This window comes from Ornithodoros turicata, chromosome 4 (assembly GCF_037126465.1).
Source record: "Ornithodoros turicata isolate Travis chromosome 4, ASM3712646v1, whole genome shotgun sequence".
Lineage (NCBI taxonomy): Eukaryota > Metazoa > Arthropoda > Arachnida > Ixodida > Argasidae > Ornithodoros > Ornithodoros turicata.
The window spans coordinates 52,439,818-52,452,190 of NC_088204.1; positions in this window are offsets into that span (position 1 = coordinate 52,439,818).

Below are 12,373 nucleotides of genomic sequence, written 5' to 3' on the forward strand. Positions count from 1 at the left end.
TTGGCCGTTTTGCCGTCGAGAAATCGACGTATGCGGTTACCGCTTTAGCATCCTGGAGGCATATCCACGAGAATATTAGAGTGCATCATACATTACCAGAGATATTTAGCGGGAAATCGTTTCCTGCGTGAAAATCCCCATACCTCCCATGTATTCACGGTCCGAAAAGCGGGATGTCTGAGGAACCAAAGGTATTTCATATTTAACGATATTTTTCGTTTGTATAAGCTTAGAATAGATGTCAGAACGTGTATCCTCGGGAATATTACGATACCTTGGATAGAACCGCTGCTACAGCACTTTTCAATTGTCTTGGCGGCAAGTTTCACTCAATGGCCGCGAGAGGGCGCACGGCGTCGCTGTCCACGAAAGCTGGGAATGTTCTTGGGCAAATCCCTTTGCTCCTAGTCTGGCCTTATACCTTTTGCTTCCGTTACTTTCGTTCTTCATATGAAAGACCCTTTTGCTTTTTACCACCTTCATTCCCTTTTTTCTGGGGACCTTTTCCCATGTGCATATCTCTTCCTGGGATCTTAGTTCTTCTTCAATGGCTTGTTGCCATTTGTCTGGTGAGGATAAGGCCTCTTCGAAACTCTGCGGTTCAATTGAGGTGTCGTTAGCTTGGCGACAGTATCCCGCCTTTGTTGGATCTAGGGCGAATCTGTCGGTTTTTTTACGCAGTCTCTTGCACTTTTGACCTTCAATGTCGTTTTGCGGGTTCGTTAAGTCCGATTCGGGTGCGGTTTGTAGTTCTTCGTGACACATTGTCAATGCAATCGTACTGGAATCTTCAACGACACTTTGTTGCAGAAGTTCTGATCCCCGTCTGTCTTCCCAAAAGAAAGGTTTTCTGCTGAAGAACACTTGGTCTTTCGAGGGGTCGTACAGTCTATACCCCTTTCGGTCATCACTGCAGCCTACAAAGATGCAGGACTTGCTTCGCGAGTCCAGCTGGTGTCGAAGCTGTGATGCTATACCGATGAGTTGGCGACACAACCGAAGATTCTGTAGTAATTTACTAACTGTTTTCGCCCGGTCTAAATTTCCTCTGGGACAATGCCATTTAGTATTCGCTTAGCACAACGATTTTTGACGTACACAGCAGCGTCCATTGCTTCAGTCCAGAATTTTTCTGCAAGTTTGAGTCACGTAGTAGCGTCCGCTCCGTTCAATGGTCCTATTAGCCCGTTCAGCATCACCATTTTGTTTTGGAGAATAGGGAACGGTCCTTTCATGTACAATGCCTTTCTTCCTGAAGAAACCTTGTAATGGCTTGCCTAGGAATTCTCCGCCGTTATCTGTTCTTATTCGTTATCTTTTGTTCTCAGTTTGGGTTTCCGTGTACGTACGAAAGCTTGTATCTCTTCAGCTGCATCGTCCTTGTGCTTGAGAAAAAGAACAAATATTTTCCGGCCGTGGTCGTCGATGATAGTGAGAAAAAATCTTCTCCCAGCTATCGAAGCTTCGTGGAAAGGACCGCAAATATCGATCTGTATAAGTTCCAGAGTTGTGTATTGTCGCCCTCGTACGTTGAAGAATGAGCCGCGCGGTTGTTTTCCGTGGAGGCAATTGATGCAGTGAATGATATCTCCAGTCAAGCTTGGGAGTCCCTAAACAGTATTCAGGCGTTGCATCTCAGTCAACGTTGAGCAGTTGACGTGCCCCATATGCTTGTGCCACAAATTTTTCAGGTCTTCTCTAGACGTGCGAGGATGTTCTGGGTCTGGTGGGATGACCTTGGCGTACAGCTTGTAAATGCCGTATCGATGTTCAGCGCTGAAAAAAAAAAGGACAAGCTTCTCTTCCCAATGGGTTTTGCACAGGCAGTCGCGAAAGAGAACCGTGTGCCCATGCTGTGCCAGTTTCAAGACGGATAAGGTTGGTACATGAAGTACGATCCTTGCTGTCAATGAGTTCGCTTTAATTCCAATCATGACTTCGAGTTTAACGTCGCCGACTTCCAGTGCTTCCATTTCTCGTCCGTCTCCGAGTGTCACTTCTCACTGCTCGCTCTTGTAATTCCAAATCACGTCCAGGGATCCTGTCATGTGACTACTTGCACCAGAGTAAACCGTCCAGCAGTCGTTGGATTCATTATTTTCGCAGGTACCGAAAGCATATTCGCTTTGTGAGCCTTTTGTTGAGACTTCTTCATTGGTCGAGTACGCTATCCTCGCAGTCTGGTTTGACCTGTCCCCTCTATGTTTCACGAACGGTGATGGGGTTCCTGTCTTTAGATTCTGCTCTCGTGGTCCCGACGAACGGCAGTCTCTGGCAAAACGGCCTTTCTCTAGCACTCGTGTTTGTCTGTTCATGACTCGCCCTTTGTGCGCAGCTTCTTCACTGGTATACCTCCGCTGTCACTCTTCCTGTACTATGGCGTAGCTTATTCTCTCTGGAGTCAAATCGGATGCGCCGCAAGCATCAAAACTCCTGGCCACGCAATAGTAAGCCTTCGGAAGCCCCTGATCGCTAGTGAGACCACTTCGGCGTTACCAATCTTCTCACCTAATACACGGAGTTGTTCGGTCAAATATACGGTGCGCAGCATATACTCAGTAGCAGTTTCCTGATTTTCCCACTTGGCGTTGTTCAGTTCCCTCTTCAACGTCAACGTTCGTTCAAAGACTCGCCCTCTGTTTACTTCCTTGAGCTTTTGCCAGACTCCTTTTGCTGTCGTCTGGTTTATCACGTAGCTAGTCTGATTAATTCAGAGTGATTGGACGATTACATTCATGGCTTATGTGTCGCTTTTGTGGCTCACATGGCATATCTTGGTCTTCAAGTAGACCGGAACCCTGTAGCGCCAAGTTGGATACTTAATTATCTTTCTCCAACTGACTCACGGCCTGCGTCATCCTTTCTGATGCGTCGGACACCGGGGTCGCTAAGTGGTAGATAAGTCCCGTTACAGGGTTCCTCGGCCCATAACCATTGGTAGCAGAGTATCCGGGGCCAAGACTGAATCGAGGAACGACTGCTCGTGCTGACCGATCATCACGAACCGCCTCGTACACGTTATTTCACGAGTGCTTTATTTTCCTCAACACAGCAATACAAAACAGAACAAACATGCTCAAGATTCGCGGACACGTCTTCCTAAAGTGCGCTTAGCCTAATAGCACGTCTTGTGTAAGTAAGACAACTTTACGTTTGTACACGTGTATAGGTGAGAGGAGGCATGAAACCCGGAAGGAAGGAGGAGGACAGGGGAGAGCGAACACTTGTCACGGGTCACTTCCTTTTGATTGGTGATAACGGCCACCGTGTGATGAGCTTGATAAGGATTCTTCAAACTGCTTCGTTACTTTCAAATGCCAGATTTCTTTTTAGAGGAGTATCGCTGGTACGAATGGCATTCCCAATGCCATCATACCTCCGACACGTTCTGTTTTCACTATTACTGAAGCGCGTTTCATTTAAAATGAGTCAAACACTTTTATAAAAATGGTGCATTGCACTTGAACGAGACTTAGTGCGTAATGTTACAAAGGGTGCAAAGATACTCAGTCTATTTTTTGTTTCCTCGTAAATTACATAATTCGTTAATTAAAATTATTTCATCCTTTTAACTGCAGGGACTTTAGCAAAACTGTCAATGACCGAGTTGTACTGTCAACTGTCAATTGCGGAATGGCGGAGTTGTGTGTGGTGGCATTCCCAGAAATGCAGGACACAGTTTCTTAAAGTTGGCTTGACCGGCGTACTCGCTGCCCTCCATTGAAGCAATGCAGTCGATCTAGTTTTGTTCGATTATCTGTTGACTCTGAGCTTTAGAAAGAAATCTCCACACACGGGTGTTGCTGTGAGAGGCCCTTCAGGGGCGTACTAGTGGAATGGAAGCGCAAGAGCGTCACAGTTTTGTTCCTGGAGGACTTATTTTCGCCGTGTTGGCTTCATGGCAGAATGCACTGGTGTGCTATTTTTGTTGTACTTTGCCCAAACAATGGGTTCTCCAGAAAATGTGCATGTAAGACATGAACGTTGAAGTTGTCTTGTACGCTTTGCAACTTTGTGCGCAACTGTGAGACGCTCCAATTTTGTTCCCACGACAAAAGAAATGTTGACAGGCTCAGTGGGGCTTGCGTAGCGTCTGTATCTTAATTCCTGAATGCGATGTCAACGGGCAGTGTTAGCTCAGTGGTAAAGACGTTGGTCGCAACATTCGAGGGCCGTTGTTCGATTCGCGGTCTCCGTAGTTTTCCTTTTGCTTTCACTACTTTTTCTTTTTCTTTTTGTAGAGGGAGTTATGAGAGTAACGACAGGGCGAGAGCGTCAGAGTTTTGGCTTAATAATGCCATACTGGATCTATATCATGCTGCATGGCGTTCGGTTTGATTTAGTTGCGGTAAAACTGTGCGATCGCCTGTGCAGATGACTTTCCCTTGCTCTCCGACATACTTCACCGTTACAGGAATCCCCGTTTTGCACAGTGTCACGCGTGTTTGTTGTAGTGTAGATTATTGTCCATCACTTAACGTACATTTCGAACTTGTGGCTTAAACGTCACTTCTTGCCTATGAAGTCGAGGTCGATGTGACGACGGAACCAATTATGCGGGCCAACTTTGAAGCGCTCTAGTGGTAAGGGTATTTAAGATGAACGAATTACCACGCGTGTTTGTTGTAGTGTTGATACATATCAATCATTTATCATTAATTTCGGACTTGTGACTTAAACGTCCTTTGTTCCCTGTCAAGGCGAAATTCATCAAATGTTCATTGATCGAGATCGACCTGACACGGAATCGTCGTGCGTGCACACTTTAACGCGCTCTAAAGGCGAAACTAATTAAGATGCACAAAGTGCCACGCTTGTTTGTTGTAGTGTAGATGTTTGTCAATCAATCACCATGTATTTCAAACCTGTGACTTAAACGTCCGTTGTTCCCTGTCAAGGCGAAATTCATCAAATTTTCATTGGTCGAGATCGACATGACACGGAATCGTCGTGCGGGCACACTTTAACGCGCTCTAAAGGCGAAACTAATTAAGATGCACAAAGTGCCACCCGTGTTTGTTGTAGTGTAGATGTTTTTCAATCATTTACCATATATTTCAAACATGTGACTTAAACGTCCGTTGTTCCCTGTCAAGGCGCAACTCATCAAATTTTCATTGGTCGAGATCGACCTGACACGGATTCGTCGTGCGGGCACACTTTAACGCGCTCTAAAGGCGAAACTAATTAAGATGCACAAAGTGCCACGCGTGTTTGTTGTAGTGTAGATGTTTTTCAATCATTTACCATATATTTCAAACCTGTGACTTAAACGTCCGTTGTTCCCTGTCAAGGCGCAACTCATCAAATTTTCATTGGTCGAGATCGACCTGACACGGATTCGTCGTGCGGGCACACTTTAACGCGCTCTAAAGGCGAAACTAATTAAGATGCACAAAGTGCCACCCGTGTTTGTTGTAGTGTAGATGTTTTTCAATCATTTACCATATATTTCAAACCTGTGACTTAAACGTCCGTTGTTCCCTGTCAAGGCGCAACTCATCAAATTTTCATTGGTCGAGATCGACCTGACACGGATTCGTCGTGCGGGCACACTTTAACGCGCTCTAAAGGCGAAACTAATTAAGATGCACAAAGTGCCACGCGTGTTTGTTGTAGTGTAGATGTTTGTCAATCATTTACCATATATTTCAAACCTATGACTTAAACGTCGTTTGTTCCCTGTCAAGGCGAAATTCACCAAATTTTGATTGATCGAGATCGACCTGACACGGAGTCGTCGTGCGTGCACACTATAACGCGCTCTAAAGGCGAAACTAATTAAGATGCGCAAAGTGCCACGCAGTGGCGTAGCCACGGGTGGGCCAGGGGGGACTCGAGCCCCCCCTACCTGCCACGGACCGACCCACACAAATCGTGCAAATCCGAGAACATAATATATGGGGGGGGGGGACCAGTGTGACGATCGCGAAAGTTCTTGCAGTTCATGGCGTCTATCTAAGAAGCAGTCTTGAATGGTTTTCAAAGTATGAGCTTTTCAAAATACTTCCAATCTCGTGACGCCACCTCATTGGTCATGACAGCCTATACATTTAATCGTACTGTGATCGTCTAAATCAAATATTTTCGTTCCTTTTTTTAATCCTCAGTTTGCAGTGTACACAAGTATGTATGTGTTGTCGACACAGGATCAGCGGGGGGGCGAGTATTCGTATCGAGCCCCCCCCCCCCCCCCCTACCTTGGACGTCTGGCTACGCCACTGCCACGCCTGTTTGTTGTAGTGTAGATGTTTGTCAATCATTTACCATGTATTTCAAACCTGCTACTTAAACGTCCGTTGTTCCCTGTTAAGGCGAAATTCGTCAAATTTTCATTGATCGAGATCAACCTGACACGGAATGGTCGTGCGGGCACACTTTAACGCGCTCTAAAGGCGAAAATAATTAAGATGCGCAAAGTGCCACGCGTGTTTGTTGTAGTGTAGATGTTTTTCAATCATTTACCATATATTTCAAACCTGTGACTTAAACGTCCGTTGTTCCCTGTCAAGGCGCAACTCATCAAATTTTCATTGGTCGAGATCGACCTGACACGGATTCGTCGTGCGGGCACACTTTAACGCGCTCTAAAGGCGAAACTAATTAAGATGCACAAAGTGCCACGCGTGTTTGTTGTAGTGTAGATGTTTTTCAATCATTTACCATATATTTCAAACCTGTGACTTAAACGTCCGTTGTTCCCTGTCAAGGCGCAACTCATCAAATTTTCATTGGTCGAGATCGACCTGACACGGATTCGTCGTGCGGGCACACTTTAACGCGCTCTAAAGGCGAAACTAATTAAGATGCACAAAGTGCCACGCGTGTTTGTTGTAGTGTAGATGTTTGTCAATCATTTATCATATATTTCAAACCTGTGACTTAAACGTCGTTTGTTCCCTGTCGAGGCGAAATTCGTCAAATTTTCATTGATCGAGATCGACCTGACACGGAATGGTCGTGCGGGCACACTTTAACGCGCTCTAAAGGCGAAAATAATTAAGATGCGCAAAGTGCCACGCGTGTTTGTTGTAGTGTAGATGTTTTTCAATCATTTACCATATATTTCAAACCTGTGACTTAAACGTCCGTTGTTGCCTGTCAAGGCGCAACTCACCAAATTTTCATTGGTCGAGATCGACCTGACACGGAATCGTCGTGCGTGCACACTATAACGCGCTCTAAAGGCGAAACTAATTAAGATGCACCAAGTGCCACGCAGTGCGTAGCCACGGGTGGGCCAGGGGGGACTCGAGCCCCCCTACCTGCCACGGACCGACCCACACAAATCGTGCAAATCCGAGAACATAATATATATGTGGGGGGGGGGGGGGGGACCAGTGTGACGATCGCGAAAGTTCTTGCAGTTCATGGCGTCTATCTAAGAAGCACTCTTAAATGGTTTTCAAAGTATGAGCTTTTCAAAATACTTCCAATCTCGTGACGCCACCTCATTGGTCATGACAGCCTATACATTTAATCGTACTGTGATCGTCTAAATCAAATATTTTCGTTCCTTTTTTTAATCCTCAGTTTGCATTGTGCACAAGTATGTGTGTGTTGTCGACACAGGATCAGCTGGGAGGGGCGAGTATTCGTATCGAGCCCCCCCTACCTTGGACGTCTGGCTACGCCACTGCCACGCCTGTTTGTTGTAGTGTAGATGTTTGTCAATCATTTACCATATATTTCAAACCTGTGACTTAAACGTCCTTTGTTCCCTGTCAAGGCGAAATTCATCAAATTTTCATTGATCGAGATCGACCTGACACGGAATCGTCGTGCGTGCACACTTTAACGCGCTCTAAAAGCGAAACTAATTAAGATGCACAAATTGCCACGCGTGTTACTTGTAGTGTAGATGTTTGTCAATCATTTACCATATATTTCAAACCTATGACTTAAACGTCGTTTGTTCCCTGTCGAGGCGAAATTCGTCAAATTTTCATTGATCGAGATCGACCTGACACGGAATGGTCGTGCGGGCACACTTTAACGCGCTCTAAAGGCGAAACTAATTAAGATGCACAAAGTGCCACGCGTGTTTGTTGTAGTGTAGATGTTTGTCAATCATTTACCATATATTTCAAACCTCTGACTTAAACGTCCGTTGTTCCCTGTCAAGGCGAAACTCATCAAATTTTCATTGATCGAGATCGACCTGACACGGAATCGTCGTGCGGGCAGACTTTAACGCGCTCTTAAGGCGAACCTAATTAAGGTACACAAAGTGCCACGCGTGTTTGTTGTAGTGTAGATGTTTGTCAATCATTTATCATATATTTCAAACCTGTGATTAAACGTCCTTTGTTCCCTGTCAAGGCGAAACTCATCAAATTTTCATTGATCGAGATCGACCTGACACGGAATCGTCGTGCGGGCAGACTTTAACGCGCTCTTAAGGCGAACCTAATTAAGATACACAAAGTGCCACGCGTGTTTGTTGTAGTGTAGATGTTTGTCAATCATTTATCATATATTTCAAACCTGTGACTTAAACGTCCTTTGTTCCCTGTCAAGGCGAAATTCATCAAATTTTCATTGATCGAGATCGACCTGACACGGAATCGTCGTGCGTGCACACTTTAACGCGCTCTAAAAGCGAAACTAATTAAGATGCACAAATTGCCACGCGTGTTACTTGTAGTGTAGATGTTTGTCAATCATTTACCATATATTTCAAACCTATGACTTAAACGTCGTTTGTTCCCTGTCGAGGCGAAATTCGTCAAATTTTCATTGATCGAGATCGACCTGACACGGAATGGTCGTGCGGGCACACTTTAACGCGCTCTAAAGGCGAAACTAATTAAGACGCACAAAGTGCCACGCGTGTTTGTTGTAGTGTAGATGTTTGTCAATCATTTACCATATATTTCAAACCTCTGACTTAAACGTCCGTTGTTCCCTGTCAAGGCGAAATTCATCAAATTTTCATCGATCGAGGTCGACATGACACGGAATCGTCGTGCGGGCACACTTTAATGCGCTCTAAAGGCGAAACTAATTAGGATGCACAAAGTGCCACGCGTGTTTGTTGTAGTGTAGATGTTTGTCAATCATTTATCATATATTTCAAACCTGTGATTAAACGTCCTTTGTTCCCTGTCAAGGCGAAACTCATCAAATTTTCATTGATCGAGATCGACCTGACACGGAATCGTCGTGCGGGCAGACTTTAACGCGCTCTTAAGGCGAACCTAATTAAGATACACAAAGTGCCACGCGTGTTTGTTGTAGTGTAGATGTTTGTCAATCATTTATCATATATTTCAAACCTGTGACTTAAACGTCCTTTGTTCCCTGTCAAGGCGAAATTCATCAAATATTCATTGATCGAGATCGACCTGACACGGAATCGTCGTGCGTGCACACTTTAACGCGCTCTAAAAGCGAAACTAATTAAGATGCACAAATTGCCACGCGTGTTACTTGTAGTGTAGATGTTTGTCAATCATTTACCATATATTTCAAACCTATGACTTAAACGTCGTTTGTTCCCTGTCGAGGCGAAATTCGTCAAATTTTCATTGATCGAGATCGACCTGACACGGAATGGTCGTGCGGGCACACTTTAACGCGCTCTAAAGGCGAAACTAATTAAGACGCACAAAGTGCCACGCGTGTTTGTTGTAGTGTAGATGTTTGTCAATCATTTACCATATATTTCAAACCTCTGACTTAAACGTCCGTTGTTCCCTGTCAAGGCGAAATTCATCAAATTTTCATCGATCGAGGTCGACATGACACGGAATCGTCGTGCGGGCACACTTTAATGCGCTCTAAAGGCGAAACTAATTAAGATGCACAAAGTGCCACGCGTGTTTGTTGTAGTGTAGATGTTTGTCAATCATTTACCATATATTTGAATCCTGTGACTTAAACGTCCTTCGTTCCCTGTCAAGGCGAAATTCATCAAATTTTCATTGATCGAGGTCGACATGACACGGAATCGTCGTGCGGGCACACTTTAATGCGCTCTAAAGGCGAAACTAATTAAGATGCACAAAGTGCCACGCGTGTTTGTTGTAGTGTAGATGTTTGTCAATCATTTACCATATATTTGAATCCTGTGACTTAAACGTCCTTCGTTCCCTGTCAAGGCGAAATTCATCAAATTTTCATTGATCGAGATCGACATGACACGGAATCGTCGTGCGGGCACACTTTAATGCGCTCTAAAGGCGAAACTAATTAAGATGCACAAAGTGCCACGCGTGTTTGTTGTAGTGTAGATGTTTGTCAATCATTTATCATATATTTCAAACCTGTGATTAAACGTCCTTTGTTCCCTGTCAAGGCGAAACTCATCAAATTTTCATTGATCGAGATCGACCTGACACGGAATCGTCGTGCGGGCAGACTTTAACGCGCTCTTAAGGCGAACCCAATTAAGATACACAAAGTACCACGCGTGTTTGTTGTAGTGTAGATGTTTGTCAATCATTTATCATATATTTCAAACCTGTGATTAAACGTCCTTTGTTCCCTGTCAAGGCGAAACTCATCAAATTTTCATTGATCGAGATCGACCTGACACGGAATCGTCGTGCGGGCAGACTTTAACGCGCTCTTAAGGCGAACCCAATTAAGATACACAAAGTACCACGCGTGTTTGTTGTAGTGTAGATGTTTGTCAATCATTTATCATATATTTCAAACCTGTGACTTAAACGTCCGTTGTTCCCTGTCAAGGCGAAATTCATCAAATTTTCATTGATCGAGGTCGACATGACACGGAATCGTCGTGCGGGCACACTTTAATGCGCTCTAAAGGCGAAACTAATTAAGATGCACAAAGTGCCACGCGTGTTTGTTGTAGTGTAGATGTTTGTCAATCATTTACCATATATTTGAATCCTGTGACTTAAACGTCCTTCGTTCCCTGTCAAGGCGAAATTCATCAAATTTTCATCGATCGAGGTCGACATGACACGGAATCGTCGTGCGGGCACACTTTAATGCGCTCTAAAGGCGAAACTAATTAAGATGCACAAAGTGCCACGCGTGTTTGTTGTAGTGTAGATGTTTGTCAATCATTTACCATATATTTGAATCCTGTGACTTAAACGTCCTTCGTTCCCTGTCAAGGCGAAATTCATCAAATTTTCATTGATCGAGATCGACATGACACGGAATCGTCGTGCGGGCACACTTTAATGCGCTCTAAAGGCGAAACTAATTAAGATGCACAAAGTGCCACGCGTGTTTGTTGTAGTGTAGATGTTTGTCAATCATTTATCATATATTTCAAACCTGTGACTTAAACGTCCGTTGTTCCCTGTCAAGGCGAAATTCATCAAATTTTCATTGATCGAGATCGACATGACACGGAATCGTCGTGCGGGCACACTTTAATGCGCTCTAAAGGCGAACCCAATTAAGATACACAAAGTACCACGCGTGTTTGTTGTAGTGTAGATGTTTGTCAATCATTTATCATATATTTCAAACCTGTGACTTAAACGTCCGTTGTTCCCTGTCAAGGCGAAATTCATCAAATTTTCATTGATCGAGATCGACATGACACGGAATCGTCGTGCGGGCACACTTTAATGCGCTCTAAAGGCGAACCCAATTAAGATACACAAAGTACCACGCGTGTTTGTTGTAGTGTAGATGTTTGTCAATCATTTATCATATATTTCAAACCTGTGACTTAAACGTCCGTTGTTCCCTGTCAAGGCGAAATTCATCAAATTTTCATTGATCGAGGTCGACATGACACGGAATCGTCGTGCGGGCACACTTTAATGCGCTCTAAAGGCGAAACTAATTAAGATGCACAAAGTGCCACGCGTGTTTGTTGTAGTGTAGATGTTTGTCAATCATTTATCATATATTTCAAACCTCTGACTTAAACGTCCGTTGTTCCCTGTCAAGGCGAAATTCATCAAATTTTCATTGATCGAGATCGACCTGACACGGAATCGTCGTGCGGGCAGACTTTAACGCGCTCTTAAGGCGAACCCAATTAAGATACACAAAGTACCACGCGTGTTTGTTGTAGTGTAGATGTTTGTCAATCATTTACCATATATTTCAAACCTCTGACTTAAACGTCCGTTGTTCCCTGTCAAGGCGAAATTCATCAAATTTTCATTGATCGAGGTCGACATGACACGGAATCGTCGTGCGGGCACACTTTAATGCGCTCTAAAGGCGAAACTAATTAAGATGCACAAAGTGCCACGCGTGTTTGTTGTAGTGTAGATGTTTGTCAATCATTTATCATATATTTCAAACCTGTGATTAAACGTCCTTTGTTCCCTGTCAAGGCGAAACTCATCAAATTTTCATTGATCGAGATCGACCTGACACGGAATCGTCGTGCGGGCAGACTTTAACGCGCTCTTAAGGCGAACCCAATTAA